This window comes from Pleurodeles waltl, chromosome 11 (genome assembly GCF_031143425.1).
Source record: "Pleurodeles waltl isolate 20211129_DDA chromosome 11, aPleWal1.hap1.20221129, whole genome shotgun sequence".
Taxonomy (NCBI): Eukaryota; Metazoa; Chordata; class Amphibia; order Caudata; family Salamandridae; genus Pleurodeles; species Pleurodeles waltl.
The window spans coordinates 972,673,335-972,701,135 of NC_090450.1; positions in this window are offsets into that span (position 1 = coordinate 972,673,335).

A 27,801-nucleotide genomic window follows, 5' to 3' on the forward strand; every position below is an offset into this window, starting at 1 on the left:
AAACAAGTGGATTTGCAGAGAGAAATTCAGGATGCTATCTTTACACCAAATTTACCCGCAACTTCGTCAGGGCGACTGGCTCTGCGCGATAGACCTTCGCAACGCTTATTTTCACATTCCAGTGAGCGAGAAACATCGAAAATTCCTAAGGATCACCGTCGGCAAAAGTCATTACCAATTTGCGATTCTACCCTTCGGCCTCAAATCAGCACCGAGAACCTTTTCCAAATGCATGGCGGGGGTAGCCGCCCATTTGAGGAAGCATCAAATATTTGTCTACCCCTATCTAGACGATTGGCTCATAAAGGCCTCCAACTATCTAGAGGTTCAACAACATTTCAACTGGGCTCAACAGCTGCTTCAGAATCTCGGTCTTCAAGTCAATCTTCTCAAGTCCACAGCAACGCCTGTTCTGAGGCTGCATTACTTAGGGGCCATTATAGATACCAATCAAGGAAAAGTGTTTCCTTCGGAGGAACGACGATTATCGATTCTCCAAAAGTGCAAACAACTAGAGAGAACACCACAGACCACTGCAAGAGTAATATCCTCTCTACTGGGCTCGATGGCGTCTTGTATCCATCTCGTTCCCAATGCTCGCCTCCATATGAGACCCTTACAGGAGTGCTTGGAGGATCAATGGTGCCAACTGATGGACGATTGGGAGAGGAGAGTCCTTCTTTCCCCCCACGCCCTACAATCCCTCAAGTGGTGGTGTTCACCCAACAATCTTTTGGTGGGGATTCCTTTCCAGCAACAGACTCCAGCTCAAACCATCGTAACAGACGCATCGCTGCTCGGATGGGGAGCGCACATGGATCATCTTCGAGTCCAAGGCAAGTGGTCACAGAGAGAGAGTCTCTATCATATCAACCTGCTGGAGCTTCGCGCAGTCCATCTTGCGCTCAAGGCTTTCCTACCTTCTCTGAAAACGGAAACTCTCCTCCTCCAGACGGACAACGTGGCCACCATGTATTACGTAAACAAACAAGGAGGCACCAGGTCCAGGATATTATCCAGAGAGGCTCAGACAATCTGGCATTGGCTTCTAGCCAGGAACCTGTCGTTAGTGGCAACTCACCTGCCGGGCAGGCAGAATGTTCAAGCGGATGCTCTCAGCTGCGTAATGGAAGAGAACCATGAATGGGTATTACACGACGACGTTGTTCGTTCCATTTTCGCACTATGGGGTACCCCCTCTATAGATCTATTCGCAACCCCAGAAAACAAAAAATGCCAAAGCTTCGCCTCCAGATATTACCATCCAGCGACGCTGGGGAATGCCCTGTGGATAAGGTGGTCAGGGGCATTTCTTTACGCCTTTCCACCGCTTCCCCTGATACAGGCAGTCCTCCAGAAGCTATCCAATGCTCAATCCAAAATTATTCTAATTGCTCCAGAATGGCCACGCCAATGGTTGTTTCCAGACCTTCTTCACCGGTCACTCAAGCCACACATCAGACTGCCTCATCGTCCGGACCTTCTCACGAAGCTCCGAGGGCAGATATCTCATCCCAACCTCTCATCGTTGAGTTTGGCAGCATGGCTCCTGAGTTAGTGCAATATGGACACTTGAACCTACCTCAGGACTGTATGGAAATCCTAAGAGAAGCAAAGTGCCCTTCCACACGATCGGCTTATGCATGCAAGTGGAAAAGATTCTGTGTGTGGTGTTTGGACAACAACGTTGACCCGATATCCTGCAGAGAGGAAACTATCCTGCCATACTTGCTAAGTTTGGCAAAATCGGGTTTACAATTGACATCAATAAAAGTGCACTTGGCGGCTCTAACGGCATATAGAAAGAGCCCCTCTCAACCCTCCTTTTTTATGATCCCAATTATCAAGGACTTCCTGGAGGGCTTAAAAAAGGTCTTCCCTCCCATTAGGAGACCATCTCCTCCTTGGGAACTGAATGTTGTCCTCTCGCGTCTGATGCTACCTCCGTTCGAGCCAATACATGAAGCATCACTTCAACATCTCACGTGGAAAACTGCTTTTCTGGTTGCAATCACATCAGCACGTAGGGTCAGCGAAATCCAGGCCCTTTGCGCTCAAGAACCCTACACGGTCTTTCATTCTGCGAAAGTAGTGATGAGGACGCATCCAAAAATTTTGCCTAAAGTCGTTTCCGACTTTCATGTGAACCAAACCATTTCATTACCAACTTTCTTTCAAAATCCAACTACCCCTGCTGAGAGAACCCTGCATTCCCTGGATGTAAAGAGGGTTTTGAAATTTTACTTGGACAGGACAAAATGCTTGCGTAAATCACAGCAGCTCATTGTTAACTATGGCCCAGTTAGAACAGGGTTGGGCACTTCTAAGCAATCATTATCCAGATGAATTGTTTCATGTATACTGTTGTGTTATCAGTTAGCGAACAAATCTCTTGGTGGCAGGCCAAAAGCCCATTCTACTAGAGGGAAGGCAGCTACTGCGGCCTTAATGAGAAATATCCCTTTGGCTGAGATATGCAAGGCAGCCACTTGGAAATCGGTCCATACCTTTGCACAGCATTACTGCCTTGATACAGACGCTAGGGCAGATGCGCAGGTTGGACAGGCCTCGCTTAAGAATTTATTTGCATGATTCATGTTTTTTCAGTATTATTTTGTCTACGCCGCCGCGGTTATGGGGATGGGCTTGCTAGTCTATTCAGTGCTTATGACTATACATGGAAATCCCCTACGAGAGAAGGAATGGTTTCTTACCTGTAACTCCAGTTCTCTTGTAGGGGTATTTCCATGATAGTCATAAGCAACCCTCCCTCCTCCCCGGTGGAGTTGACATAAGAAAAGTTGCCATAGTAGTATCGATGTTAGTACACCAACTAATGTTTTGTTCCTTCATGTCAGGTTACAAGCCTTCAAAAAGAACTGAGGCAACTGCCTTTTGCTGTGCATGATGGGATACAGGAAGACTTTACTTTCTTAAAGGCACAGCTCTATTTACATTCTGTATAATGGCAGCCTATGGGCTACACTGCCCTGCATTGTTTTATTCTCATGGGAGGTGTAAATAAAGTATGAGAATGTATTTTTTATTACATTTCTAAAATAAATGAGTGTTTGAACGTGAATTTACAATACAGCTGTTTTCTTTTCAACAATTTGGCCTGTGTAGCTGTTCACATAGGCTGCACAGTGTTATTCTTAAGTGTTTTGACAGACCTTTTTCAAAGGGCTGGTATCTGCACTTAAGAATATACTTCACATCAGTGCTCCGGGGTCCCCGCAGGCACGCGGAACTATTCAGTGCTTATGACTATCATGGAAATACCCCTACGAGAGAACTGGAGTTACAGGTAAGAAACCATTCCTTACTTACCTGTAACTGTAGTTCTCCAGTATTGGAATCTTTCATAGATTCACATGCGACCCACCCACCTCCCCGGAGAGGCTCATTTTCACCTTCCTTTTTTCCTTTCTCGCTTTTTTCCTCTCTTTAACACACTTGTGCTTGGAAAATCTGAGGTGCTGGAGCTTCTTTCAGGATGATTCTAGAGGGTGGTGTCGCCTGATTGGTGGATGCTCAAGTTTGGTCCTTTTCCTAAAATGACTCTGATAGACTGTTAAAGTGAAGAGGCCTAAGGCCTTTCTGTTAATATATTTTAACACTACTTGTGTAATTTATACCGGGGGCTCTCATCTCGACGACGGGGAATGATTCAAGCATGTGAATCTATGAAAGATTCCAATACTGGAGAACTACAGTTACAGGTAAGCAACTAATTTTCCTTTACTTCTTGTCTAAAAATGTGGGTTTGGGAAATCATCTTTTCCCCCCATGCCCGAGTCCATTACCTGCAAAAATGAGAGATCAACATGAACTAACTATCAGTATTAAATCCTGTCCATAGAACTGGACATTTACATTTATAAAGGCCAAAAATGTTAAACCAGTTAATCAGATTGGCTGGAAAACAGAGGGACTGGTCTGCAAACCAGCCTCTTTACATCATGTTTCCTCTACATTTGTCTCTAGGCTTGAACTCTCTCTGCCTCTGTGCTAGTTTGTGCTATGCAAAAGCCCCAAAGGCATTGTATATAAGTACCTTTCACCCAAGAAGTTCAACAAAATGTTTTATCAAAGTCAACCCTTCAGATAATTCCCAGAAAGAATCACTGTTCCTCTGTAGACAGTGTCTGTAGGCCATGAAGAAACTTTTAGATGCTCATAGCTGACAGGGTGAGTATTCTAAGTGTTCTATATTTCTCTCCTGATGTCTTGTATTTCAGCTAAGTTAATTCTGATGCATCTTATCTTTTTCCTTACAGGCCCTTGAATCGGATGCCACCAAGAAGAGTTGTCTCAAGACGTGTTCCTCCCTTTCGTCAATTTCAACATTCCAAAGGGTAGCCCCAAATACACCTAGGTCATCTATCAATACCGTTAACTCTTCTGTTTGTGCACCTCAGTCGTATGGCGGTACAATTCGATCATCTTTCAATATCTCTCGTCCTTCTGTCTGCAGCTCTGAAGCATCAGGTGTTCAGTCACCGAAGAAATGCACAAACTGGTTCACATCCTTTATTATTGATCAAATGCCACACATCTATCAAAAGCTGCGCTCTAGTGACATGCCTGAAATGTGTGATGAGCAGCACCTGAAAGAGTTCATAGTGTTCCTAAAGGACCAAAATATCTTCGAATCCCTACAGGATGAAGCAGAAAAGGCAGTTTCTGAATTAGTGCATGGGTCCATGTCCAGGGGCATGGCTATGTCTAGGATTGACACAGCAAAGGACTCCAACTGCCTTGATCACAGCAGTCAGCTATGCAGCGAGACCTCTCGCTCCCAGTGCACTAAACCCAAAGGCATATCCTCCTTCAGTGCTAACTCTGGCATCTGTGGATCTGTCTGCTGCCCGTCAGTAAACAGCTTAGATATGGAAGTCATGAGGTCATCCAGCAGCATTGATGGGTCTGTATGCAGCCAAGAGGACCAGCCACCAGAAAGCTTTTGGGAAGAGGCCCCACTACAAGACTCAACTCTACCACCATGCAGTAAGGTATGTGCTAACCCTACTCCCCTTACCTCACTTGGGCTTTGGCCACAGTATAAGGTGATCATTTATTCTCTGATTGATTTCTGCAGCTTTCTTTGTAATACTGCACACAAATTGTGGCCCCTTCGTCAGTCCTAAATTCACTTCATAGCCTTAACTTCAGAATTTTAGGTCTACTATTAAACAGATTATTCTGAAGGAATTATCAACCTGCAGATTCCTCACCTTTTGAATATCTCATGTGCTAGCTTGAAATGGGAACTTTTCTATAGCTCTCCCACTCCATTAGAGAGCGCTGGCTTCCACATGGCTTTGCATGCGGCACTGCTTGATGTCACTGGAGCCATTAAGCCCCCCACGCCGTACTGAAGTTGGTTTCTTTTTTTCACACTCCTTTAACGCGTTTCAGAGCTCTTCAAGAGATTTCATTCAAACTTAATTTGACATTCTTCAAAAATACTTTAGGTATGTGCAGTTTTCTATTGACAATGTCCCTCCTAGAAAATCAAGCTTGAAGCAAAGATTGTAATGGTCAGACAGATGTCAATTACCGATCCTTATGAAATTTGTCTTTTGCCCCTTGAGTCGGATCACAAAGTTGACACCTGCCAAGATTGTCAAAAAATGAACCCTAAGGCAAAAATAGTTTTGACAAGGGCTCAAGATGAAAAAATGAGTTGCCCTAATTTGCGCGCAAGATCTTAGACTTCATCACCTTAGACATCGTCTTCAAAGAAAAAACACAAGAAGTCATAATCTCAACATTGATGACCCCTCATTCCAGTCTCACTATATCTCCACCTCAACCGGCTTCAGTGGATCCACCAACTCCAAGGTCTCCTGCTCTAGTACATGCATCTCCACCAGCTGCAGTACGGACTCCACAGATGCTGGCAATTCCTGTGGCACTGTTGCCTCAGCCTCTGAATAGTGATATGTACCCTGTATTCCCAGCTCCGGGTACAAATCCAAGCAATTTCATAAACACAGTGTTCAATATTTTTAACAGTGCTTTGATCCCATCAGGAGTGCATTCAGGCCCATGGATCCGACTGGCTTACTCCTGGGGATGTGTCCCACTGTCTTATCAACAAGTCCATTTTTGCCATTCATGCCACTGAACCAATGGCAGACTCCAACGTTGAACTCTGCGGCACTTTGGTCACCTTTGCCAGTTCACCATTCTCCTAGAGAAGCACAGAGATTAGCAGAAGAGCAACAGCTTTCTTTTCTTTACAGAAAAAGAAGAAAATATGCTTTAAACCCTGACTTTGAAGGGTTGAGAGAGGCTAGTGGACTTGATACTTCCCCTGAGTGGGAGTTGCTTTCACCTATTGGCGTACCACTTCCAGAGGTAACAGCATGTTAGATTTGCCTCTTTCCTCTACAGTGATAAAGTATAACATTATAACTGAGGTTCTTCACTTCACTACAGTCTTCAGAACCTCTACTGCAGTCCATCATACATATTTGGGAGAAGCCCAGTCTCCAAAACAATAGCAGGGCACTATAAACCTGGACCTGGAGACCTTCTGTTTTTTCAACACATCCTTCTCCTGAAAGTTTGGTAATTCAAGCTTCCTGGTCCTCTAAGTCACTTCTGTCTCTTTTCCCACCACACCTTCGGATAGAGAGTCCAAGAAGATGGGGCAATCAGCCATGAAAAGTTTCTCATCGGGCAATATGGCCATAAAATAATCTAACGCCACATGTGCTCTAGTTTGTTGCATCCATGCCTTACTAAATTTGGCTCATGAGAATGTACCTAAACTGCCTTTTGATGACCAAGCTAACTTTAAGGAATTATTAATGAAGCAGCAGCTCAGCAAAGTGATCAGTCAGGACTCGTTACAGTTGATTCTCTGGCTGGATCAGGCCTCGAAAAATCATAAACTTTTTACTAGACCTGCAGGTCAAGTTGCTTGAATAATCTACCCAACCTAACTGTAATATACTTGACCGGAAACGGGTCTCAAATTCTGTGACCCTAGGCAAATATTGTATTTTACAGTCACATTTTTCTTCATTTTCACATATGAGTGCACCTTCAATTATGTGGGTTCAGCATTTCTGCTATAAAAAAAAATCTCTTTTGTTTCATTAAATACACTAAATGTTTGCTCCATGTAATCTAGCCCACATATAGGGAACACATGATCCATACATGACTTGCCTCTGAGTTTACTAATAGCTTTGCCATCAGCAGTATTTCTCAGTTTATGTTTAAACACTCACACTAAAGCATGATGTGGTAGCGCAATGTAATTTACAGACAGTTAATTTCCTAGAAATGTTCAAAAACCTTCTAACTAACTTGCAGCTTTACTGATAAAAATATATAGGGGGTTATTCTGACCCCCCGGGCGGTGAAAACCACCAGAAACAGGATGGCGGGAAGGGGGTCGGAATCCCCATGGCGGTGCTGCTTGCAGCGCCGCCGTGGAGGATTCCCCTGGGGCCGCGGGAAACCGGCGGGAAACCGCCGGTTTCCCTTTTCTGACCGCAGCTGTACCGCTGCGGTCAGAATGGCCCCAGAAGCACCGCCAGCCTGTTGGCGGTGCTTCCGCGGTCGTTGGCCCTGGGGGTCCATGACCGCCAGGGTCAGAATGACCCCCATAGTGTTTTAACAATAATCTGTGAAAATTGGGTTTCAGAAAACATTTATCATTTGCACATTACCAAGTAAAGTGTTCTGACTTTTTTTTTCATCCTATTAAAATATTTTTTTCATCACCCCGAAGTTAAAAAAATGCTCTTTCACAACTACTGAAATATATTTTGAAACGTTTGTAAAGTTGACTTAGTTATAAAAATGTTATGTGTTAAGAAGAACCTGATACCAAAAGCCTTTCATTTCACATAGGTCAGACAGTTCACCTTACAAAATCCTGGAACTCTACAGTCACAAGGAAAAGTATTTGCTTTGCAAGAAGACAAACTGACTTTTGACCTCTGTCTCTGAACAGGGAGTAAATGTGACAAGAATAAGATTTAATGGCATCTTAATTGCTAATTCAGTTTCTGACTGTACAGAACACTTGTTCTTTGTCACTGCCAGAAGGGTCGAGTGGAACCTAAAGATAGCTCGACCTCATAAAATAAAACTCGCCATAGCGAGTGGTCAAGTAGATTATTCAAGCCCTGTTAGATCCAGGAGCACAGATATTCAATGAGACTGAATGCTTGGCTGAGAAATTCAGTTTTTTCCCAAGATGTCCAAAACACACACATAGATTTACCTTCTGATGACTTATGCCTTTTTGGAGCAAAAGTGGATTCCGCACTAGAGCGATACAAGCATAGCAAGGCTAGAGCTCACTCTCCTGGATTACAATCTCTACCAAAAGATTATACACAATTTCTGAGGTTTCGAAGATTTACCAGGAGCTTCTCATTTTGAAGAAGACAACAATTTGCTGCACAGCAACAAAAGCAGCAGCAATCAACAACCCCTACAAAGCCTTCAAAGATGTTAGAGCTTGACACTTCCACTCCTCACGTCTTCACAAAGGTAAGGGCGGTAGAAGCAACTCATCTCTGAAGTCTGTAGTTCTAGTATTTCCGTAATTAGACGATTGGCTCCTAAAAGCCAAGTCCCCAGAGTTGGTGTTGCATCAGTTTGCAGGTGATAATTCAGTTGCTATTTGATCAAGGGTTCTCCATCAAATACCTAAATTCGCACCTAGGGCCCTCTCAGTGCATCCTGTTCTTATCAGCAGTACTAAACACTACTATGAATCGAGCCTTCCTTCCCCCTCAGAGGGTTTATAGTATTTCGGCTATGATTCAGTTTCAGGATGGAATGCTTATTCCTGTATTAAAGGCCTTATGCCGGCTAGGCCTGCTAGCTTCTTGCATAATCTTGGTCACCCATGCATGCTGGCACATTAAGGCTATCTAGTGGTGTCTCTGCAGAAAGTAGTTCCAACACAGTGGAGATATTCAAAGCCTCCATTAGTTTTTCCAAGGACACTGCACCGGACCGTCAGTGGTGGAAGGCGGAAAACAACCTTTCTCTTAGAAAAACGTTTTACCTTGCTCTGCTGGTGCCAAAGGCCTCACGGATGCCTCCATCCCAGAGTGGGGAGCTCATCTGGAGGAACTGTAGATCAGCAGAAGAACAGACCTTGTAAGTCAGTTTGTTGGAATTGCAGGTCTAGCCTTCAAAGCCTTTCTCCCTTCCCTTTGCGGTCAGTCAGTTCAGATTTTAATGGACAAAACAACCATGATGTGATATATCAATACACAAGAGAGAGTAGAGTCTGCAGAGAAGCTCTATGACCCTGGTCCTAGTCAGAAGACCACCAGATTTGTGTGGTGGCAAATCATCTGGTTGGAGTGCTCAACTTACGAGCAGACAGTCTCACTCGGTGTCTCCATCCACACCTCAGATAGACCTGATTGCCATTCAGGAGAATGCTCGCTGCCCGTCACTCTGCACCTTCCATTATCCGATGCAGGGAGCATGGGGGGACATGTTACGACTGAGCTGGGGTTCTCAGCTGCTTTATGTATTTCCTCCCAATCCCTTTTTTCCTCGGGTGTTGAGGAAGATTCGCCCCAACCAGGCCAAGTAATTTTGATTGCCCTGAACTGGACCAAAAGTGTGAGGTATGCAAACCTGATTCCTCTCTCATTGCATCCTCCGCTCCATGTTCCTTTCACAGTAGACCCCCCACAAATGCAGGAGCAGGTTCTACACCGCCACCTCCAGAGCCCACACCTTCATGCATGGATATTGAACTGAGCATTCCAGGTTCCTTTCCACTCCCACTCAAACTGCTGGACGTTAATTTATTTTCCATAAGACATTCCACCAAATCTATTTATGTTAGAAGACGGCCTATATATACAAAGTGGTGTGAGGATACTTCTATAGATTCTCTTAAAGCCCATCTTTCTGATATTCTTAGTTTTTCTCTTTCTTTAGCCCAATAGAGTTACCCAGTTACCACAGTTAAAGGTTATTTGTCAGCCTGTTCGGCTTTTATATGTTTGTCTGATCAACCATCCCTATTTAATTTTCCAATAGTTTGAGATTTATTAAGGGACTTACACTTTTCAACCCACTCTTTTTATTATGCCTCAGTTGGACTGCAAATTAGTTCTTACTTATCCCATGTGTTCTCTGATTGAACCCCTCCACAGTTGATCATTATGGTTACTTATATCTAAAACAATCTTCTAGTTGTAGTCACATCTTCAATGTGGATTAGTGGACTCCGAGTCTTGAGCGTAAAAACCACCATTCACATCCTTCTTCCTTGACTGGCTGGTGTTACAAATCAGGGCTGCCTTCCTGCCAGAAGTGGTCACTGCCGTCCACTCTATTACTCTTCCCACATTCTATCCTCCCCCTTTTCCAACTAAAGTAGAGGAAAGACTTCATTGCCTTGACCTTCAAAGAGCTGTCAGGTTCTATCTGGACAGAACTCGTAATTTAAGACTGGATGGCAGGCTGTTTGTGAGATACATTGGGAAGATTAAAGGTAAGGCAGTCCACAAGCAGACTCTTTCCCAGTGGATTGTCCTGTGAATCAAGATCTGCTTTTCCATGGCGCACAAGGAACCTCCAGAAGGTATTTGTGCTCATTGTACCAGAGCAAAATATTCTACCTCAGCTCTACCTTGAGGGGTACCCAGAGGAGACATTTGTAGATGAGTGACTTAGTTGTCCCTTCATACCTTTGCAAAACGTTATTGCTTAGTTTCAGAATTGCAGAGGGATGATCACTTCGGTTTTGCAGGATCTTTTAGTATAGACAGACATGCACCCACCTCTAGGTGTGGGACTGCTTGAGAATTCTATTCAAATGATGAGGAATCTCTTTGTAGATGTATCCATCAAAAGAACGAGTGACTTTTGGTAAAGCTTTTTTCTGGTGGATACAGTATCTACCTGCACATACCTCACCAAACCACTCTCCTCCCCTTTCCATGTCTGGCTTTACCAGAGAATCATTTAAATCTGTTTAATTGTTATATTTACATTAATGAAAACTGCATCTACACTTTCTGATGTTAGTTTCATCCGATTGCCTTGAAAGTACGGTAAAAAATGGATGGAAACTGATGTTGGTATGCCGGTGGGGGCACATAATAGCTCCAATGACATCACACAGTGCCCGTGCAAATCTGTGTTGAAGCTGGCGCCCTCTGCCTGCATGGGAGAACTATTGAAAAGTTTCAAGTCCAAGCTGGCACGTGGTATATTCAAAGGGTGTGGAATCTGCAGGTAGATACTTAAGCCACCAGAAAGGGTGTTACTGAAGGTAAGTAACTTGTTCTTCTTGGCTATTTTCTAGTTTTAGTTATAGAAACTTTAAACAAATTACTCTCCATCTCTAGCACTCAATGTTACTTTGTCCTTTGTTCTCCTTCCCTTCATAGTGCCTTCCTCATTCACAACTTAGGTGCCCTTTTAAAGTTTAGTAGACAGGATATTCAGAAATTCGACAGATATCCCATCCGCTAAACTTGCGGTTCCCTCATTCGATTTAGAGTTGGAGGAATCATGTTTCCTATAGTTGGAGCCCATACTGTCTCCATCAGGACAAACCTTTGACTGATGATTCATCGAATATTGAGCCTTCAGTCAAAGTACATCAGATCATCTCTTCTATTTTGGGCAGATTTTCTGACTTACCCTTTTCCTGTCAGCCGTCACCAGACTAGCCTGAAACTGGAAAGCAACAGTCATCCGACATGCTGGGAGAAGACTCCTAACATATCAGAGACATTTTTATTGTTTTTTTTTTCAGTAGTAAACTCCAACTTTGGAAACTCGTTTTTGAAAAATGAAAAAACTTTGGTGGGCGGCCACCTTAAACATGGTGGCTGCTCAGCAAAGTTTCAGTGCCAGTTGCCCATGCCTTTTGGGGACAAAAGAAGTAACCCTGGGCATTTGGTATACTTAGGAATTCCGACTAGCTTTAGGAGGCTAATTGGGTCATGGAGATGAGTGTTGTGGCCAAATCCACTATTTGGAGTTCATTCTTGTTTTGTATTTTACAGAGTACCCAACACGTTGTGTATTATGGTGAGGTACAAATATAAGCAGGGTTGTGCAAAAAAATAACAATTTCTGAGAGTGGTAAGAAGACTCCTGAAGTGATTTGTACTGTTGATGGCTCACCATTAACTACAGAACCAATACAAGAGGTCCTTTCTCCATTGCAGCTGTCATTTGGGGATCAAACCAGAAGTATTTTCTTTTTGCATTATTGCTTCCCCTAATTATGCTGTAATGTTTGGAATATATTGGTTAAAGAGGCATAATTCATATTTCTGATGGATACAACTACCTGTGGATTCCTCACCTAATGAATTCTCCCCATGCGTAGCATTCAATGGAAACTTCTCTCCAGCTCTGCACGTCAGCGAGGACGTCACAATTGCCCGACTCCATGCAGCTCCGCCTGACGTCATTGGGGCAATAAGAGGCCCTCGCCGGGGTGCTGACGTCAGTTCCCTTTTTTCTGTGCCTTCGATAACGGTTATTCTGCTTCAGGACGTTATTGGCTACAGAGTTACTCACATCCAGTTTAATAGTGACTAACCTTTTGTCAGTACCACCACACTAGCATGTTTTTTCTCCAGTTTTTGCTAAGCCCAAATCTATTTACTGCTCTCTCATACAGACTATCACTGCACAATACCAATTGCACATGGTCATTTGGACCTATTTATTTTTAATTGAAGAGGAGAAGAAGCCATTGAAAACTTATTTACAAGGACATTTGCACAGTGGCTTAATTGTACCTACTTAGTACCTGCTGGGATACCTTTGTTTTCGTATCCAAGAAATATCACAATTTTTGACCTTGTATTGTTTATAGAGGCTTAAATCTGATTACAATTATGAATAGACATCCTTTTCTTCTTGAAGTCAATCCACGGAGTACAAGTCTTTAAACTTCATTTGTGAAGAGCTTATGTGTTTGGATGACATTCTAGTGTTTTGAGAGACTCCTGCAGAACATTAAAGATATGTGAGTTTGATGTTATCAAGACTTAAGCAACGTCATTTGTTTTGCAAACCTTAAAAGTGTTGATAAGGAACAAATTCAGTATCTTTGATGTGAACACTTCTGATCTTTCTTTAAGTCAAGAAAAAAGTTTAATCTATTTTGGAATGGCCTTCACCTTTTAATGTTAAGGTCAAATTTACTTTGAATGTACACATGTTAATCCTCAATTCATCAAGAAGTTTGCAGAGATAACCAGTGATGTTTCATGTGATTTGAAAAAGGAAAATATGACAAAAGGGTTTTGGTTTTAAGATCAAGCTGAAACAGATATCCGCTCATACTCCAATCTTATGTCATCCCAGTACTTCAGTGACATTTATTGTGGAATCAGATATCCATGAAAGTGCATTTATGACAGTTTTGTCAAACAAGAAGATGATGGACAAGAAATCTTGTCTTTTATGTATGTTTTATCTCAGTCTGAACAGAATTATTAAATATTTTCAAGATAACATTTCATGCCTTGTATGGAATGGATGTAACATTTAATGGACGGTAGAGAAAGGTTTGAAATCCAAATTTATCATAGTAATGTGCAATCTTCAATGCAGGAATAGTCCTCAAGCTAGATGGGGATTTTGTTTTTGCACTGCATGATTTTACCTTTACTTATATTCCTGATTCAAAGAATGTGTTGGTGGATGCTTTATCAAATTGTTATCCTGAGTCATCACTTATTTATGATGAGCTTGTAATTCCTACAACAGGTGGCAAGGATAGTTCAGTCTTTGTAGAAAGTAAAGCTTAAAAACAGAAGGAGCCAAATACATTAGAAGATTGTCATATGGTTTAAACAAATGAAGTGTATTTCAGCAAACAGGCTATTTTTGTGCCCACCAAGAAATTATAGTTGGATGTTAGGAAAGGGTGCCTTGACTCTGCCATTTCTTGTCGTAGGGGAATTAGGACTACTTTGGATTTAGTATTTGGTGGCCAATTTTGTATTCTCATGGTCAAGATGGCCTAGAATAATGTTTTACATTGAAATCCCTTTGGCTTCTTGCAGCTGTAATTGTACAAAAAGGCCCAGCCCGAAAGGACTTCTGCAGGGAGAAAAAATATTTTTGTATGAAAAACCCTCACCCACCAGGGTTACCCCTTGATGGCATGCTTCATCATTCAGTTTCCTCCTGTTCTCCTACAGAACGAGGTGTGCTGCACCAATGGAATACGTGGGAGCATTGATGGTTTCAGCAATGTGAATGCTAAAAGGGATAGGAAAGGTGGGGTCTTGGTGAGTTAAAAATACTGCCCTCTGGATGGTATTACTAATTTAATATGTCTCACTGGGTTGGTATGGTTAAAAAGGGGTGTTGGGGGGGTATGTTATGTATCTTACCTCCTACATGATCAAACAAAGAGACAGCCTCAGGTCCATTGGACATGGGACCCAGAGCAGGGGAGAATGCTAACCCGGAGCATGACAGTGGAGAACTCACAGGGTCGGGACATCCAAGCTGGCCCAAGTAACCACACATTCTGATGGATACAACTACCTGTGGATTCCTCACCTAATGAATACTCCCATGGCGCCAGCATTCGACGGAAATCTTCTTACTAGTCTCTGCACGTCGACGAGGACGTCACTCTAGCCCACGCGACGCCGTCTGACGTCATACAGGCAATAAGAGGTCCTCGCCGACGTGCCGATGACAGTTCCCTTTTTTACGTGCATTCGAAACGGTTATCTTCGAGGGAGCTACTGTTACCTTCGTGGTTACAGTGTATTGTCTGCTGCGTAGTCTTCTCTGCGGTAATAATGTCTCAGAGGAAGTCGGGTTTCAAGCCCTGTCGAGAGTGTGGGGGCAAGATGTCAGTTACAGATCCTCACTCCGACTGTCTATGGTGTTTGAGCTCCGACCACGACGTCTCGACTTGCGATTCATGTCAACACATGAATCCGAAGGCCCTCAAAGAGCGTGAGGCCAAGTTATTCATGGCAAAGTCAAAGAAGAAGGAGAAACATCATAAGAAGTCTTCTTCGCCAAGGTCTCACCGGCGTCATCGAGACTCCCGGCGCCGTAGAGACTCACGACGTCATTCCAGCAAGGAGTCTCGTTCGAGGTCACCTTCGGCTCGGCGTCGGAGGACTTGGGAGGTCAGCCCCACGGTCACGCCGCATCCATCGACGCCGTTGCCCTCTCCGGCGTCACCGACTTCGCCTGGTCAGGCGTCGGTGATTGAGGTGGTGCAGCCTCTTGTGTTTTCTCCGGCGTCGCAGACGTCGAGGCCGGCGTCGGGGTCGCCCTCGATCCAGGCACCCCAGTATCCGGCTTTTCCCACTCCTGGAGCCGATAGTACCGCGTTTCTTAATGCGATGTATACCATCTTTCAGCAGATGGCTCCAGGAGCTGCTCCGGCTGGTCCTTCGGGGCCCTTGGCCTTTTCGTTGGGTGATCCTGCGCCTCTTCGGCCGGCACCCTTTATGCCCTTTCTCCCTTTTGGGAATGTGGGCTCGGCGCCGGTGCCGGCGTCGGTGGCCGCTCCGGTGGCTTCGGATGTTTCGGCCCCGGAGGTTGCCCTTCCGTCGAAGTCAGGATTTTGCCCTGTGACTCCGGTTGGTCCATCGGCTCCAAGACCTTGTCCTCCGGCTCCTACCTCGGCGCCGAAGCTGCCTGTGGCGCCGGACGCGGCGTCAGATGCTTCTGGAGATCGGCGCCGTTCTTCGACGTCGGCGGAGGCCATGTCGACTCCGCGTATCGAGGAGAGACTTCATTCGAGGAGGCGTGCTCTCCGTCTTTTAGAAGAACAGGAGTACCAGCGAGTCTTAGAGGAGGGAGAGATTGAGGACTCTGGAGACGGACTACATGGTCTGGATACAGCCAGTGGGCTGGACACTTCCCCTGAGTGGGACCTTTCATCTCCAGGGGAATATACGGAGGAGGCTGCTTCCTTTCATGCTGTGGTGAGGAAGGCAGCGAGCTTTTTGGACCTGCCTTTGCCGGTGGCAGAGGCGAAGCAGAATTTGCTGACAGAGGTATTGCATCCGGCCTCTGCTGCAGCTGAGCCTCTCTTGCCATTTAATGAGGCTTTGCTGGATCCGGTGTTGGAGGTGTGGAAGAAGCCGGTGTCTTCCTCGGCCGTTCATAGGGCTGTGGCCAGGAGGTATCGAGCTGCACCATCTGACCCTGGCTTTCTCTCTAGACACCCTACGCCGGAGAGCTTGGTGGTGCAAGCCTCCTGTTCCTCAAAGTCAGCGCCTGGTTCCTTCCCGACGGTGCCTGGAGACAGAGACTCCAAGAAACTGGATGCGCAGTCCAAGAAAATATTTTTGTCATGCAGTTTGGCGTTGAAGGCCACCAACGCAACGTGCATTCTGGGGAGGTACATCCATGCTCTGATGGATGATATTTCGTCTTCATTTACGGAGCTCCCCCAGGGTCTCTTGGATGTGGTCTCGGACGCCCAGGCTGCCGCGACCCAGATTATCCAGTCTGGGCTGGACACGACCGACTCGGTGGCCAGGGCGATGGGCACGGCTGTGGTGGCAAGAAGACAGGCCTGGCTCCGAAACTCAGGGTTTTCTGCGGATGTGCAGTCGACCCTGCTGGACCTCCCGTTTGATGGGGACAGACTGTTTGGAGCCAAGGCAGATTCGGCCTTGGAACGATTTAAAGAGAGCAGAGCCACAGCCAAATCGTTAGGACTGCAAGCTCCTTCTTCCTCTGCCTCTTCTAGATTTTTCAGGAGGTTTCGGGGATTTGGGCGTGGCTCTTCTTCCTCTTCCTTTCGGGGGAGGTTCCAGCAACCCGCCTCTTCCCTCCCCTATAGGTCATTTAGAGGGAGGGGGAGGGGTGGGGCCCGTACCAGAGGAGCCTCTCAACAGCACTCTGCCTCTTCCTCGTCCTCTGGAGGGGTGCAGCAGGGGAAGCAGCCTTAGGCTTCCACCGTTTCCCACTCACTCCTCTCCTGTAGGGGGAAGATTACAGCATTTTCTCCACAAGTGGAAGTCTATCACAACGGACACTTGGGTTCTCGGCATTGTGGGGATAGGCTACGCCCTTCCCTTTCGGGAGTTCCCGCCCCTCATCCCGCCCCGCCCATCTTATTGTTCAGAAGAACACCTCCTGTTGCTAGAACAGGAGGTTCAAGTCCTCCTTTCAAAGGGCGCGGTAGAGTTGGTCCCAGAGCAGGAAAAGGGTCGAGGTTGTTACTCAAGATACTTCCTGATTCCCAAAAAGGATGGTCAGTTGAGACCAATCCTGGATCTGAGGATCTTGAATTGGTTCCTCAAACAGGAAAAGTTCAAGATGCTGACCCTAGCACAGGTGCTTTTGGCGTTGAACAAGGAAGATTGGATGGTGTCTGTCGACTTGCAGGATGCTTACTTTCATATCCCGATACTCAAGTCGCACAGGAAGTATCTCCGGTTTGTGGTAGGGTCGCAGCACTATCAGTTTGCGGTCCTCCCGTTTGGTCTTACTTCAGCACCTCGAGTCTTCACAAAGGTGATGTCAGTGGTTGCGGCGGAGCTCAGAAGGAAGGGGATAGCAGTATTCCCTTACTTGGACGACTGGTTGATCAAAGCCAAGTCCCCGGAGCTTGTGTCGCATCATCTGCAGTCAACAACCCAGTTGTTGTTCGACCTGGGCTTTTCGGTGAACGTGCCCAAATCTCACCTGGAGCCCTCTCAGCGCCTCCTGTTCATAAGGGCAGTACTGGATACAACATTGGGTCGAGCCTTTCCTCCGCCTCAGCGGATTCAAGATATTCAGGAATTGGTTCCAATGTTTCGAAATGGAGCGGTAGTTCCAGTCCTCAAGGTCCTTCGTCTGCTCGGTCTGTTCGCCTCCTGCATTCTGTTGGTCACGCATGCTCGCTGGCACATGAGGGCTCTTCAGTGGTGCCTCCGAAGGCAGTGGTCTCAACACAAGGGAGATTTAGAAGGTACTGTCAAGATCTCCAGAGATGCTGCTGTGGAATTGAAGTGGTGGATTGCGGGCAACAATCTTTCACAGGGAAAGCCGTTCGCGCAGTCGCCACCAGTGGCCACGGTCATAACGGATGCTTCCACCCTAGGATGGGGAGCTCATCTGGGGGATCTGGAGATCAAAGGGCTTTGGTCTCCAGAGGAACAGGTATTTCATATCAATCTGTTGGAGTTACGGGCTGTACGTCTGGCTCTCAAGGCCTTCCTCCCATCCCTTCGTGGTCAGTCGGTACAGGTCCTGACGGACAATACTACCACGATGTGGTACATAAACAAACAGGGAGGAGTAGGGTCGTACCTTCTCTGCAGAGAAGCTCTTCGGCTATGGTCCTGGGCAAAGGACCATCAGATTTGCTTGGTGGCAAATCATCTGGCCGGGGTCTTGAATGTACGTGCGGACAGTCTCAGTCGCCAATTCTCGGCAGACCACGAGTGGCGTCTCCATCCAGATCAGGTCTGTCTAATCTTCCAGATATGGGGGTTTCCTCGGATAGATCTGTTTGCCACTCTAGAGAACGTGCATTGCCCGTTATTCTGCAGCCTCCAGTATCCGATGCAGGGAGCGTTGGGGGACGCGTTTCAGATAACCTGGTGCGACCAGTTGCTTTACGCGTTTCCCCCCATACCCTTGATTCCTCGAGTGTTGAGGAAAATTCGCCAAGACCGGGCCCAAGTCATCTTAATAGCTCCGGATTGGCCAAGGAGGGTATGGTACTCCGACCTTCTCCAACTCTCACTGTGCCCTCCGCTCCGTCTCCCTCTCAGGGTAGACCTCCTCTCGCAGTCGCAGGGGCAGGTTTTACACCCCAACCTCCAGAGTCTGCACCTACATGCTTGGAGATTGAACGGGGCAACCTGAGTTCCTTCTCTCTCCCGCCTGATGTAGTGGATGTTATCTTAGCGGCCAGGCGACACTCCACTAAATCTATCTACGCTAATAGGTGGTCTAAATTTGTAATGTGGTGTGGAGAGAGAAAGATTGATCCCTTACATGCTCATCTGTCACATGTTTTGTCTTTTGCACTGTCTCTAGCGCAGAAAGGTTGTGCAGTGGCTACCATTAAGGGTTATTTGTCGGCCTTGTCAGACTTCATTTGTCTTCCAGACCAACCATCGTTATTTAAATCCCCTATTGTTCTCAGATTCTTGAAAGGTCTTCTGAATCAATATCCTCCAAAACCATTCGTTATGCCTCAATGGGATTTGTCCTTGGTCCTGACTTTCCTTATGTGGTTTCCTTTTGAGCCTATGCATTCTTGCCCCTTAAGGTATTTGGTTATTAAAACAGTATTCCTGGTAGCTATAACATCTGCAAGGAGAGTGAGTGAGTTGCAGGCCTTATCGGTTAAACCCCCTTATATAACGTTTTATGGGGATAAGGTGGTGTTGAGGACCAAGGCTGCTTTCCTTCCGAAGGTTGTTTCACCCTTCCATTTGGCTCAGACAATCACTTTGTCCACGTTTTATCCTCCGCCTCATCCTTCAAAGGAGGAAGAAAGACTACATCGCCTGGACCCAAAAAGGGCGTTGAGCTTCTATATCGACAGAATGAAGGATATCAGGCTGGAGGATCAGCTGTTTGTCGGATACGTGGGCAAGAGGAGAGGAAAGGCAGTCCACAAGAGAACACTCTCCAGGTGGGTTGTTCTGTGCATTAAAATCTGTTACTCTTTGGCAAAGAAGGATCCGCCTGAGGGCATTAGAGCTCACTCCACCAGAGCTAAGTCGGCCTCTTCGGCCTTGGCCAGGGGTGTTCCTGTGGTCGACATCTGCAAGGCCGCAACTTGGTCGTCCCTTCACACTTTTGTGAAACATTACTGTTTGGACTCTGAGGTCAGAAGGGACGGTCATTTTGCACAGTCAGTGCTGCAGGATTTCTTGGTTTGACCATTTAGGCACCCACCGCCGGGCGTGGTACTGCTTTGGGACTCTATTCATTAGGTGAGGAATCCACAGGTAGTTGTATCCATCAGAAGAACGAGTTAGTTACGTTCGGTTACGATTTTTCTGGTGGATACATTAGCTACCTGTGGATTCCTCACGGTCCCACCCGCCTCCCCGTTGCCTTTTTGGTCTCTCCAAGCAATCCTTGAGTGTGCTCCTTTTGGTCTTCAAAGTTGCAATACATTTTGCATATATGATATTTGTATATATGTGTATATTTATATATAAATCTATATACATTGTGTATATACATGATTCGTATGTATAAATATATTTATTTGTTTAAAAAAAAAAAAAAAAAAAAAAAGAAGGTTATATTAAATCTACAGCTATTTTATTGCAATGTTGTGTGATTTACAATATTAAGAGATGTTGCTTTGCTCTTTCATTACATTGGGTTATTATTATTCTCATGCACGTAAAAAATGTTGGTACTGTCATCGGCACGTCGGCGAGGACCTCTTATTGCCTGTATGACGTCAGACGGCGTCGAGTGGGCTAGAGTGACGTCCTCGTCGACGTGCAGAGACTAGTAAGAAGATTTCCGTCGAATGCTGGCGCCATGGGAGTATTTATTAGGTGAGGAATCCACAGGTAGCTAATGTATCCACCAGAAAAATCGTTACCGAAGGTAAGTAACTCGTTCGTTTAGTGGTAAACTTGAGTGAATTAACACTTAACCCCGCACAAACAACTGTCCTGGAAAAGGGTTTAGGTTTTGTTCCGACTGACCTCTTGGACAAATTCAAATTATGTATGGAAGTCAATTAATTCAATAGGGAGATCAAGCTAAGATCCTACTTTGGGGACCGCCCATCTACTGTGGGTCCTGCTATAGGGGACACTGGCCTACATAATAAATCTTTTTTTACACCATCAAGTGCAACCATCCCAGTGGAAATCCTGCCTTTCGAAGAAGCAGTCTTGAAAGATATCAATGAGATTGATCCAGTTTCTCTGAAGGTATTCCATAACAAGACAAGGGAAGAAAAGAAAGCACTACAAGACCTAGCCAACAATACAGACATAGGGGGTCATTATGACACCGGAGGTAGGTGGTAATATGGCGGCAGTACCGCCAACAGGCTGGCGGTACTTACCGCCACATTATGACATTGGTGATTTTGCAACAGCCGACCCGCCAATTTACCATACCTACCACCATTGACGGAGGCAGAAGCTGGGCCGGAGATAACAATCTCCAGCCCGACGGCCGCAATTGTACCACCTGCGGGATTTTGACCGGGCCTACCTCCATGGTGTTCGTGGCGTTCGCAACGCCAGGAAAACCATGGCGGTAGGCCCTACCAGTGACAGGGAATTCATTCCCTGTCACTGGTAGGAGGCTCACCCAGCCCCCCAACACTCCCCAGACGCCACCACCCCCCTTCCATCCACGCTCCCCCCTTCCAATCCACCACCCCCCACATTCATGCACACTCGCCGACACACACCACACATACACACACTCACTCACAGTGGCGTACATGCATTCATTCACGCATGCATCCATTCATTCTTGCACACATCCGTACACACATTCACACTGACACGCAGACACGCATTCACATTTCCGTTCTCACACGCAATCTCACACATGCATACACCCACACAAACAACACTACACACACAGTCGCATTCACGCACACACATTCATGCACACAATCCAGGGAACGGGGCAGGGCGCTGCTACCGCCAGCCAGTGCCCGCCAGCAGAAAAAACGCCAGGCAGTAATATTTGTCATAATACGGCTGGCAGCAGTCTACTGGCGTGGCGCTGCTGGTAGTAGCAGCGCCACCTTAACACCATCCGCCAGTATGGCTACAGCTGAATTTCTGCCCTTCTTGTCGCAGAAATCTGGCAGTGGTCATAATCTGGCGGACAGATGGGTAGCCGCAGCGACGGTCTTTTGCCGGCCGTCACCGCGGTGGTAGGCAGTATATACCGCCAATATCTTAATGTGGCCCATAGTCATTAAGCCAGCAGATAAAGGGTGCGCCCTCGTCATTCAGACCACAGACAACTATAGGAACGAATGCTTGAGACTGCTAGGCGATACACGTAATTATGAGAAACTACAGGAAGACCCAACTGGTTTCCTGAAAAATAAGATCAGCAGTATGGTTGAGCAAGCACTAGCACACAACTAGATTTCCCAGAAAGAGGGTGACTTTTTTATGAAAACAATCCAGTGACCCCATATTTATATACTATTCCCAAGATCCATAAAAACCTGGAAGCACCACCAGGGAGACCCATTGTATCTGGCATTAATTCAGTTTTGGAACCTTTGTCCAGGTTTGCTGATGCTTTCCTGAGATCCACAGTCCAGAGCATGGACACATATCTAAAGGACACAAAGGATGTACTGTGTCTCTTAAAAGACAGACCTTTCGACCCCACCAATGAAATACTGTTAGGTTTGGATGTGAAAAGCCTGTACACCACTTCCTCACTCTGACACTTTACGCATTATAGAGGAAGTAATTGTTAATATAGACTGGGAATACCACACACCACGCAATGTGGTTCTCAAATGCTGCTTCTGGGCATTAACCAACAACTTGTTTGGCTTTGAAGGCAATCTGTACCTTCAAACACATGGTAAGCACCTTTGCTCCAAGTCTTGCAGGTCTCTACGTTAACCATCTAGAGAAGGAAATAATTCTGAAAACCACCAACCCGTATAGGGACAACATTTCACTATGGAAAAAATACATTGATGATATTCTGGTCATCTGGAAAGGGGAAGAAACACAAGTGGCCCCTTTTTTGGAGTGGCTCAATGTGCAGGATCAGTTCCTGAGATTCACTCTGACGAAGAGTAAGGAACAGCTGTTTTTTCTAGATCTTAATATTATAGCAGCCAGTGGCACGCTAAAACTACCACTCATGAGAAACCGACAGCCAAGAACTGTTTGCTACTTTTCGACAGTGCACCCCCCGCCATGTGAGGGAAAATCTTCCCTTTGGACAGTTTCTCAGACTTAGGAGGAATTGTTTCCGAGGTATCTGACTATAAACAGCAAGCTCAGAACCTTGCATTAAAATTGGAGGCTAAGAAATACGCTCCCAGATTCATCAATCGTGCCATGAAACGAGCATGCAACAATAACAGGGAGGCTCCTTTGGACACCCCTCCCCAAAAAGAGAAAGAAGAAAGACCTATCTGTATTACGACATTCAATGTGGCCTCTAATCAGGTGAACAAGATTATCAACAAGCACTGCCGCATTTTGAAAAGAGGCAGTTTGGACCTCCCCAAACCTATGTTTTCCCATAGATGTGGCAAAAGTATAAAAGACATGCTAGTACATACCTGGCCACGCCCAACTAAGAGGAGGTTGGGCACCACCAACCTCCTACCACCACCCACAGGACACTACCCATGTGGCAATTGCAGTGTGTGCGCCATTTGACAAACACAACCAAGAGGGTCACTTTCAGTGACAATACCACATGGGAAATCAAGGATTTCACCAACTGCAACACCCAAAGGGTAGTCTATATGATTACATGCCCATGCAGTCTACATTACATAGGAATGACTACCCGTAAAGAGAAAATTTGCATCAGTGAGCATCGTATCAATTTGAGATGTGGCCATGCCACCACAAAAATTTCCTCCCACTACATTAATAGCGCACACACAGTAGATGATTACCAATGGGTCATCCTTGAACATCACAAGGAGGCTAGGAGCGAATCCTTCCTACTGGAAAGAGAACAACATTTGTTTTTTAAATTATGCACCCATCAACGTGGCCTTAATGAAAGCATCCCCTGGGGCCAGCTAATGCAACACTAACGACTGGTTCCCCTTCACGAGCGTGAAACCAACACATCTAGCAGGTCACCATCCATCTGTTAATACACGTCTCATGAGTCCTTTTAAGCCAACTATCACCATTTATGAATTCAATAAATATTTTTTTTTCTTAAGCCCTGACATTCTAGAGCTATTTATCCTCTTTATTTTATCCTTTTCTTTTCCTCTTCCCCCCTTTTTTCTTCCCTCTCTCCTTTCTTCCCCCATTTCCACCCCTCACCCCCTTTTTTGTACTCTAGTGCTTGTAATTTATTTTTTCAGGCATCCAGAGGGACACCCATGATCTGGGGCCCTTGCAGCCCTCTGTGTGGACACCGATGACTGCCATTTTGGTAGGTCATCGTCTAGTGCCATATGTGCCCACGAGTTGGGATGGGTGAGCAACTTCTCTCATAAATACCGGGTCCCAACTGGGATCGCGGTGTTTTCGGACCCCGGTGAGGTGAGAATTAGGCGGGAGTTATCGTCTTGATGAAGTAAGAGCGCACAATGCCTTTGACTACCTACAACGGTGGCAATGCGCTTGGTGAGTCTAATTTTGCTGCATATATATCTTTCAGTGTCTGACTACAAGCACACACCTCTCCAGGAGGATCTAAGAGGCAAATAGCGTAGACACTAAAAGTAGGTCACGCATGCACCACGTGTGTTTTCTTAGAGGTAACTCACGTGTTGAAGTGTGCAGTAGTGTTTTTCTGTATGTAGTATGTCCCGTATTTGTTTTTCTATGTGGATTACAAGTGCCATTGGGCACGGTGATGGTGGCAATAGCACCACACCCCTGAAAGATATAGGCTCTCATTACAACCCTGGCGGTCGGTGTTAAAGCAGCTGTAAGACTGCCAACAGGCCGGCGGTAAAAAAAAAATGGAATCACGACCATGGCGGAAACCGCCAACATGGACAGCCACATTAACACTCCGACCGCCACGGCGGTACAAACAAACAAACACAGCGGCGGTCACAGCCAACAGACAGGCGGAACACAATGTACCACCCACACTGTTATGACAAGCCAATCCGCCACCTTTTCCGGGGCGGATTCAACGCGAATAAAAACACGGCGGAAACAGGACTTGGAAGGGAAAACACTCACCTCTACACAACCCACAAGGAACCAGGACGCCATGGAGCCTGAACTCCAAATTCTCCCTGCAATAGTATTCCTGCTCCTCTACCAGGAGCACGAAAGACGGCGGCGACGACCATGGTGAGTACTGCACCTACAACACAGCGGAGGGGGGAGGGAAAATAGAGTGACACACACATGCAACACCCCCACCCTCACCCACAACAACATACACACTAATACATGCTGCAACATTACATTTACACCCCCCCCCAACCCCCTGAAAGAACGCAAGGACAAAAGGAAATGAGTTGAACGATTGTAATCAATAAAAATCCATTAGTCAAAACTTTATATACAGTATAAACAATTATGTACACCAACCAATCAAGTCCGAGTAGTGCACCATTCATAGTCCGTGGACCACTGGGCCCAAAATGCATGGGCGAGGTCCACACTCGAAACGGAGAGAACACTGCTGGGGCATCAGATCGAAATGAAACAGGCACCTCAGCGGGAAGGGAATGGGGGCACCTCAGCCGGATGAGTGCATGACGCCAGCTCCACGAGGGGGCTTCATGCCTGTTGATGTATCCTGGGGAGTGCAAAGCCACAGTCTCTCAAGTCTCTCCAGTGGGTGGGTTGCCCACTGCTTTATACTGGGGAGTGCAAAACCACAGTCTCTCAAGTCTCTTCAGTGGGTGGGTTTCCCACTGCTTTATCCTGAGGAGTGCAAAGCCACAGTCTCTCAAGTCTCTCCAGTGGGTGGGTTGCCCACTGCTTTATCCTGGGGAGTGCACAGCCACAGTCTCTCAAGTGGATAACAGTCTCCACTGGTTCTGCGGGGGGGGTGGCCAGAGTGCTTCATCCTGCCAAGGACTGAGGTAGTGGATGTGAATCTCCACTGGTTCTGGAGGGGGCTTGGTTCCCAGAGTGCTTTATCCTGCCAAGGACTGAGGTAGTGGATGCCTTTCTCCACTGGTTCTGGAGGGGGCTTTGTGCCCAGAGTGCTTCATCCTGCCAAGGACTGAGGTAGTGGATGTCAATCTCCACTGGTTCTGGAGGGGGCTTTGTGCCCAGAGCGCTTCATCCTGCCATAGACTGAGGCAATGGATGTGAATCTCCACTGGTTCTGGAGGGGGCTTTGTGCCCCGAGTGCTTCATCCTGCCAAGGACTGAGGCAGTGGATGTGAATCTCCACTGGTTCTGGAGGGGGCTTGGTGCCCAGAGTGCTTCATCCTGCCAAGGACTGAGGTAGTGTATGTGAATGTCCACTGGTTCTGGAGGGGGCTTTGTGCCCAGAGTGCTTAATCCTGCCAAGGACTGAGGTAGTGGATGTGAATCTCCACTGACGGTGGTGCAACATGCAAGCTGCCCAGGCCCCTGGAACTGACCACCAGCCTCGTACGAATGACCACTGGGTATGGCAGCCATGTCTACGGTGGTGCCACTGGCTCAGGATGTTGCGGTGCCGCTGGCGGTGGGGTCAGTAGCGGCGGTGCTTGCGGCGGGCTCTGTGGCATCGGTGCTGGCGGCGGTGCTGGTGGCGGGCTCACCGACTGCGGTGCTGGTGGCGGGTTCACTGACTGTGGTGCTGGTGGCAGGCTCACTGACCGCGGTGCTGGCGGCGGTGTCAGTAGCGGTGGTGCCGGTGGCGGGCTCACTGACTGCGGTGCTGGTGAAGGGCACAGTGTCTGCAGTGCTGGTGAAGGGCTCAGTGTCTGGGGTGCTGGCGGCGGTGCAGGTGGCAGTGCCGGAGGCGGTCTTGTCTGCCGTGCTGGTTGGCGTCGACGTGGACTTGCCTTTCATTTTCAGGCCCTTCCCCACCTTGGATGGTGGCGCAGCTGTCTTGCCACTTTCAACTTTTGTCTTGCCTGAGCCCTTAGTGGCAAGTGTTTTCACCTTCTCCCTCTGGGATGTGGGCAACTTTTTCTGTTTTAGAGGTGGGGGAATGCCCTTGCCCTCGCTCCTTGGGACACTGGCAGCCCTGTTGCTTGGCCCACTCCAAAATCCCGCTATTGCTGGCACCACTGTGCCCGGTGATGTGGTAGCTGAGGTGGCTGAGGTGCTGGGTTGGGACCTGGAAAGGCGGGCCCTAGGGGAAGGACGGGGGGTGGTGTAGGGAAGAGGTCAAAATTTGATAGGAAAAGCTTTTTAGACACACTGGGACAGGTAGATGGAGGGGGTTTGGGAGTGGAGGAAGAGGTAGTGGTTGTAGGAGGTGTTTGGTGACTTTGGGTGAAGGTGCATGGGCTGGAGGCTGTTGTGAGGTGGATGGCTGTTGGGTGGGTGTGTGACTGTGTTTGTGTACTTTGGGAGGAGGGCTTATAGACACACTGGTAGAGGACACAGGGGATGTGTGAATGGTAGTGGGGGTGGTGAGTGCACGTGAGCGGTGTGTGGTGATGGGCGTGCTGGTGATGGAGGTGGTGGCTGAGGATGTAGTGCATGCAGGTGTGAGTGGAGACGTGACAGGAAGGGAGGAGGGGGACACAGGGGAGGCAGTGGATGTTGGTATGTGTGCATGGGTATGATGCTTGTGTGAGTGCCTGTGGGATGTGTGGTGCTTATGTTTGCCAGAGCCACAATTGTCTGTTGAGGTGTGTGCATGCTGGTCTGATGGTGTGCTTGGGATAGGCTGAGGTACTGGGGATTGGGTCTGGGTGGAGGAAGTTGGAGGGGGGAGGCTGGACACAGGGACAATGGCTGCCATCAGTGCTGAGACCAGAGCCTGAAATGCTCGCTGTTGGGCTGCCTGACCAGAATGAATGCCCTCCAGGTATGCATTTGTTTGTTGCAACTGCCTCTCTACACCCTCGATGGCATTCAGAAAGGTAGACTGCCCAACAGTGAGGGATCTCAGGAGGTCAATAGCCTCCTCACTGAGGGCAGCAGGGCTGACTGGGGCAGGGCCTGAGGTGCCTGGGGCGAAGGAGATGCCCACCCTCCCGGGTGAGTGGCCACGGGACACATGCTGAGGGGCTGC